The sequence below is a fragment of the Culex pipiens genome, chromosome 3 (assembly GCF_016801865.2).
Source record: "Culex pipiens pallens isolate TS chromosome 3, TS_CPP_V2, whole genome shotgun sequence".
NCBI classification, from domain to species: Eukaryota; Metazoa; Arthropoda; class Insecta; order Diptera; family Culicidae; genus Culex; species Culex pipiens.
The window spans coordinates 130,528,763-130,536,009 of NC_068939.1; positions in this window are offsets into that span (position 1 = coordinate 130,528,763).

Below are 7,247 nucleotides of genomic sequence, written 5' to 3' on the forward strand. Positions count from 1 at the left end.
AAATAGTAACACTGAACGAAAAAAAATAGTGGTTTCGGGGAGACAAAAAACATTGCAAAATATTTGCAATAGCCCAATTCCCAAAAAAAAATAATAATAAAAGCAATTGTCCTTTCCAAGATTGTTCGAGGCTCGGTAAAGATAATTCTATCGTTATTGTTGGGACGATAACGATAATCTATCGTTATCAGTATTTCGATAATTTTATCGGCGAGAATCTTATAATTGATAATTGACATTACTTGATTTTTAAAATCTTCCAATCTACATTTTATATTTTCAATGCATTCACTATGAACATATTTTATGAAAAAAAAAGTTTCAATTTATGAATACTGAAAGTTATTAACGAAATTAGTTTTTTTCGAAAAAACTCAAATTTTCAAAAATTTACAATTTGGGTATCAAACGAAGCACAATTTTGCATGTGTTTTCACTTTAAAGAGTTTTTTTCTGTTTAAATTTAAAATTTTCACATAATACGTTATTTAACGAATCCCGTCAGTGGGGGTGACATTGGGTCTGGGGGGTGAGATTGGGTCAAAGTGATTTTTTACGGATTTTACCATTTCTCAGGTTCTTCTCAATGAAACTTAATTCTGTTAAAAGGGTTGTGTAGGGGACATCTTAAGATGACTTCGCTGAAAAAATCTCGTTCCTAGATCAAATCCTGTTATTTTGGCAGCTGTCTAAAGTTGGGGTACGTTTTTGGCCAAAAATGACCTCTCGAAAAATCATTTTTCTTATATTATTGTTAGAATTGCTCGAAAACGACCCAAATGTTTGAAAATCTCCACTTCAAACATTGTAGCGTGTCAATACGATTCCCTCGAACAAGAAACACTGTTGGATGACTTGTTTTTACCATGTCGTTGTATTTGAGCATCATTTTAGTTTCATTTGACCCAATGTCACCCCCTATAAGGGGTGAGATTGGGTCAATTTTCAAACAATTGGCATTTAAGGTAGTGTTCATCAAAATCCACTATATTTTGGGAAAATGTTAGTTAACTATCTAAGAACAAATCTACGTTGAAAGATTTTCGATGTTATTTAAATTGTTTTTGTTATTCAGAAAATACGAGAGGTGTATCGTTTTTTGACCCATAGTCACCCCCACTGACGATATATTGAAATTTTTATTTTCTTAATTTCAGTATTTTCGAAAAAAGGTATGAAATATTTGGTATTTTTTTTACATAAAAACTTTATAAATGTGTAAAAGCATATTGCAAATTTTGAAAATTTAGAAAATTTTCGAAGAATTCGTCATTTTGTAAAAAAATAATATTTTACAAAGAAAAAAATTCTAATAAGTGAAAAAGCATACAAAATACAAAAATACGCTTCGTTTGATACCCATATTTAAAATTATGAAAATTTCAGTACTTTCGAAAGAATATGGTATTTTGTGAATAATTTTAGTATTTTTCAAAAAAGACCAAATTTGAAAGTGCCTTAAAAATTTTGCTTCGTATGAAACCCATATTGCAAATTTTTAAAACTTGAATATTTTCGAAAAAATATGGCATTTTTTTGAACATTAAGGAGCGGCCGTGGCTGACTGGTTACGGTGTTCGCTTTGTAAGCGAATGGTCCTGGGTTCGATTCCCATCTGCTCCCAACGAGAAAGTATAGGAAATATAAATCTTGAAACTCTGAACATGAACGAAAAATGAAAGTCGCTCGAGTCGGGGTTCGATCCCCCGTCCTTTGGATTGGTAAGCAAAAATGCTAACCACTAGGCCATCGCGACTTGGTGAGCTATAACTGGAATTAGGAATACTGTTGCTATCAACTATATACGCGCTGGGTCCTTGTCCATTTGACAAGGGTTCGGAAGTTCTAAATAACGTTTGAACCCGATTGGTGCAAACGTTCTTCAGGGCGGGGCTTGTCGATAAAGCTGAAGTACCTCGCGCTCGGCTAGCCAGCGTAGAAATGGGTCACCGAAGCTCGGCAGAGCTAACACCTTCCAAATGCCTATGCGAGTTATTTGCATGTATAGAATGTAGATCTAAAAATACATGGAAACAACTCAATTTGTAAGAAGCGGCCGCGTGGTCCCGTTTGGTTGGTTGCACACACACTGCACACACAATATGGCATTTTTTGAACATTTATTTGACATTTAAATGTCCATAATATGGCATTTTCAAAAAAAAAAAAAAAAAACTTCGATAAGGCTGATACAAATTTTATTTAATGTGTTTGTCAAAATTGGCCCGGAAAGTCAGGAGGCAAAAAAATATTTTTTCAAAAAACCTCAAAATATAAAAACAAAGTTAAGCTCAATCAGTTGAATTCAATTTTAAATGCATTCCCCTGCATTTAGAATCAATTGTATCATGTTTGGTTCGATTTAAAAATCTTTAAACTTTTCGAAAATTTTCGATGTTCAAAAAAAAAATCTTATGCTAAAATTTTTGATTTCGTCAAATTTGACATTTTGAAACTTAAAATTGCAAAACATCTCATTCATAAGGGTCGAAAAAGGAACATGGACAGTGAACTAGTTTAAAATGCATTTTAAAACACGTTTTGCATTCAAATAATGAAGCTATGGCTTGTTATTTAAATTTTTATAAATATTTTTTTATTTTTTTGCCCGCTCTCCCTCCCCTTTAGACAGAGCCAGAGGAAAATGTGCTTAAAATATTATTCTACATGTATATTCAAATTTCTTTGATGTTTTAACTGTTTTTTGTTCGCCAAAAAACCAATGTTGAACCATTTTTGAACCAATGTTTGATTTTCAAAAAGCATCGGATAGAACTCTTATTAATTAAGAAAATTGAAGATTTTGTGATAAGATTTGTTTTATGACTCTGCCAATGTTGGCTGTGTTTTTGACTTGAAAATATGAAAAACATCAAATTTTAATAAATTCAATAACAAACAGATTTTAATTTAGGTTGTAAAATAGGCCAAATGTTAACGAAAACTAAAAATAGTATTGCAAATAAAACTGATAAAAACTCAAATTTAAATTTTAGAAAAAAAATGTGCTGTTCACAATTTAAAAGTATTTTCTAATCGATTTGGTGACTTGAATTTATTTTTTATTTTCGCTTTTTTCAAATGATTTTCAAATGAATTAAGGATGGTGCAATATCTTGTACCAGACTCTTGATTTGTTTGAAATAATTTGAGCAAAAAAAAAAGTGAAAATATGGCCACACAAAGTTTTAAGTCCATTCCTATGAAAAATAAATTTTCAATCAAAAGTTACTTTCGAAATTTTTTGATAAACTGCACCGTTTACAAGTTATAAGATTTTTTTTTGGGAATGTTAATTTTTTTAATTAAGAAGTATGTCCTAAAGGAACAAATTCTCTACAAAAATATCTCTCGAAAAGCTTTTTTTGCTAAGCTAAGCTTTTTTTGATTTTGTTAATCGAAAACTGGTTTTAATATTATGAAAAGTAGATTTTGATCAAAATCGTTTAGCTCGAATTTTTCAACTGGCGATAGGTATTTTGTTGCGATTTGCAATGTTTCAAAATGAAACATTTGTGAAAGTTTCTGCAATTTTTAATTACAATAGTTTTGAAATTTGAACATGTCTAAATCAGGTTTAAAATTCTGATTTTGGAAAATGATGAAAAATTACTTCATCTTACTACTTACTTACTTCATTCTTAATTACTTACTTCATTCAACAGTCAAAATTTACACCATCAATCCGAAATCTTTAACATTTAATAGATATTTCACATCAAAAGGCACGGTCATAGATTTCAAATAATGAATCCAGGACAAACCCAATTGACAAAATCGAGGCGAGTTTGTAGAATTACTCTTAAATTATTCACCAACTTGTTATTAAGACTTATCAAAGCTAAAATATTAAAGGAATTTCAAAACGACTTGTGAAAATGCAACCTTCTTCTCCCCTATCGCTTGAGTTGTGGGCTAGGACAAGGGACAAATTTCCCCTTGCCAGGGGAGCTCGCGTTTGTAGTCTCGTCGCACCCTGGTTTTCTGCCTCCTCCAAGGCAGGGATGTCTTCTACCTTGGCACCGGACCAAATCTGCGCGCCGATCGGGACAACGAGTTATTGCCGGATGGCATTTTTGCCGGACCGGAGGAAACTGTGAATCGGCCAGCAACATTATCGCGAATGCTGCAGCTGCCTGGACGAAACTCACTCGGGGAGAAGAAATTAATGAATGATTTGCGTAAGTTTTCTTTCTCGCTCACTTTTTTATGTTTATGCCAGTTTTGGGAAAGTTTTTTTTTCTCCCCGGTGCGATTTGCATTCATCGGTTGCAATGAGCGTTAAATTATAAATTATTTGCAAAGCAAGTAACTGTGTTACTTTTTATTTAAATGATAATTGCTGGTATTTCAATTCAAAAACTTTTTCAATCAACTCAATTATTATTACAATTTAATTTCTACTGACTCAGGCTTACATTGGTTCAATTTCATGAAAAACATAGGTTTAGACACAATTATCATAACAAGCAGAAAATATCATCATCAGACAGACAAAATTGTCCACATCATTGCACATCAAACTTATAATATCGCAAGTTCATCGTTTGCTGAAGCTTTCCGGCCAGTGAATCTTGCAGTAGTTGAAAATAAATTTTCCGCTCAACTTATACAAATCTTTTCCCCACTCTTTTCGAAGGGGGTCATAAATTCCAGCAAATCGGAAAGCATTAGGTGTGTCCGAGACCGGAATGGAGAAGGTGGTTCCCAGGAAAATATCGCTGACCAGGAAGACGATAATGGCCAAAACTTTATGACCTTGCAGTTAGCGGTGGAAACATTTGGACATCCCAGCAAAAAGGGGTTAGAGTGTTTTGCCCGAACTGCGCAAATAAAATTGAAAAATGGAAATTGTCAATCCCTGGTGGATGCCATATCATCAGTCCTTAGTGGGCACAGTGAATGTATTTTCATTGCAAGAGGAATTGGCGGTCAAAATATTAAAAAAAATGTCAAAGATTTGCACAAGAAACAAGAAACAAGAAACAAGAAACAAGAAACAAGAAACAAGAAACAAGAAACAAGAAACAAGAAACAAGAAACAAGAAACAAGAAACAAGAAACAAGAAACAAGAAACAAGAAACAAGAAACAAGAAACAAGAAACAAGAAACAAGAAACAAGAAACAAGAAACAAGAAACAAGAAACAAGAAACAAGAAACAAGAAACAAGAAACAAGAAACAAGAAACAAGAAACAAGAAACAAGAAACAAGAAACAAGAAACAAGAAACAAGAAACAAGAAACAAGAAACAAGAAACAAGAAACAAGAAACAAGAAACAAGAAACAAGAAACAAGAAACAAGAAACAAGAAACAAGAAACAAGAAACAAGAAACAAGAAACAAGAAACAAGAAACAAGAAACAAGAAACAAGAAACAAGAAACAAGAAACAAGAAACAAGAAACAAGAAACAAGAAACAAGAAACAAGAAACAAGAAACAAGAAACAAGAAACAAGAAACAAGAAACAAGAAACAAGAAACAAGAAACAAGAAACAAGAAACAAGAAACAAGAAACAAGAAACAAGAAACAAGAAACAAGAAACAAGAAACAAGAAACAAGAAACAAGAAACAAGAAACAAGAAACAAGAAACAAGAAACAAGAAACAAGAAACAAGAAACAAGAAACAAGAAACAAGAAACAAGAAACAAGAAACAAGAAACAAGAAACAAGAAACAAGAAACAAGAAACAAGAAACAAGAAACAAGAAACAAGAAACAAGAAACAAGAAACAAGAAACAAGAAACAAGAAAAAAACAAACTTAAAACTTAAAACTTAAAACTTAAAACTTAAAACTTAAAACTTAAAACTTAAAACTTAAAACTTAAAACTTAAAACTTAAAACTTAAAACTTAAAACATAAAACTTAAAACTTAAAACAAATGACTCATTATTTTGTTTCCTAAAATTCCTCAAATTTAAAATAACTCCATTTATGACCACCAGTATTTCCCCAGAAGTGTAAGTTGATCCAACATTCCGTCACGATCGAAGTCAACGTGATAGTGCAAGGCAAATACTTATCCCTTGCTTTTTTGAATTGATATCCTTTTGTGACGGAAAAGTGGGTGGATTATGTTTCCTGCATCTCACCACTTCCCCCACCGGATTGACTTTGTCGCCCTTACGATGGATTTCCAAACATTTTTTTGCTCCCAAATTATACATATTTATGAGACGAATAGAGCGGATAGATTTCAATATTTTATCGTCGCACTGCGCTGATGTAGATCGGAGGACGACCGGGACGAAGACGATGGTGATGATGCTGCTGTTTGGCAAATAAGTGCATTGCAGCCATGCGAAAATGATAAATGGTGTACAAAAGTCACTGCCTGGTGCTGTGCTCGGAGGGAGGATCCCGGTCCAGGGACTTGAAATTCGAGTGCTTACTTCGGCGAACCATTTGTCAGAAGGTTTCGGAGAAATAAATACAAATGATGGAAGAGATGTAAATTGTTGTTTTATTGTGTTGACCCATCGGAACGTAATTTGTGCTCGGGGCGAGGCTCGGAGAAATGTTTTTCTTGTTTTTCGGTACATTCCAGCTTTGGGGGATGACTTTTTCGTTTGTTCATTTAAGTAAAATATTTATTTTTGCATGTTGAGAAGTTTGGTACCATGGAAGAAAGGGCTTTTTCCAGAAATTTTTCATTAGTTACATTTTACCTGAAGTAGCAAAAGTATTCCATAACAATCCTGTAAATACCCCCAATTTAATTAATAGCTGAGTTGAGAGCTTTCTATTACTCAAGGATTCTCATTTTCAAGTGCAATTTCATCTCAATTATTCTAATAAAAAAACATTCCATTGCCTCCCATAAACTTTTATATCCCATCTCCCTCTATTGCTAACCTCCTCCATTTCAATTTGGGCTGCATTCTTTTCCGATTTTGGAGATGCAACTGAACCGCAACATCCAATCTGGAAGGCGAACATTCCCTGTGAATACAATGATTACAACATCCCCCTTCACCGTACCCTTGCATCAGCATCCCTAACCCCTTTGTAAGTAAAAGATCAGGACAAAAACCATTGCTAACCTCCCCCTCGTTTCGCCTCGCCTCCCTGGTAAGCACCAACTATTTCAATTCAGACGAAAGCAATCAAAATCAACTTACGTGCATGTACTGTATAAACTATATATTTATATATTAAATATACTTTATTGAATCTTTCTTATAATATTTACATTTGGTTTACATAATAAGTGGTCAGCTGTGGCTCTTCAGCTTTAGTTTG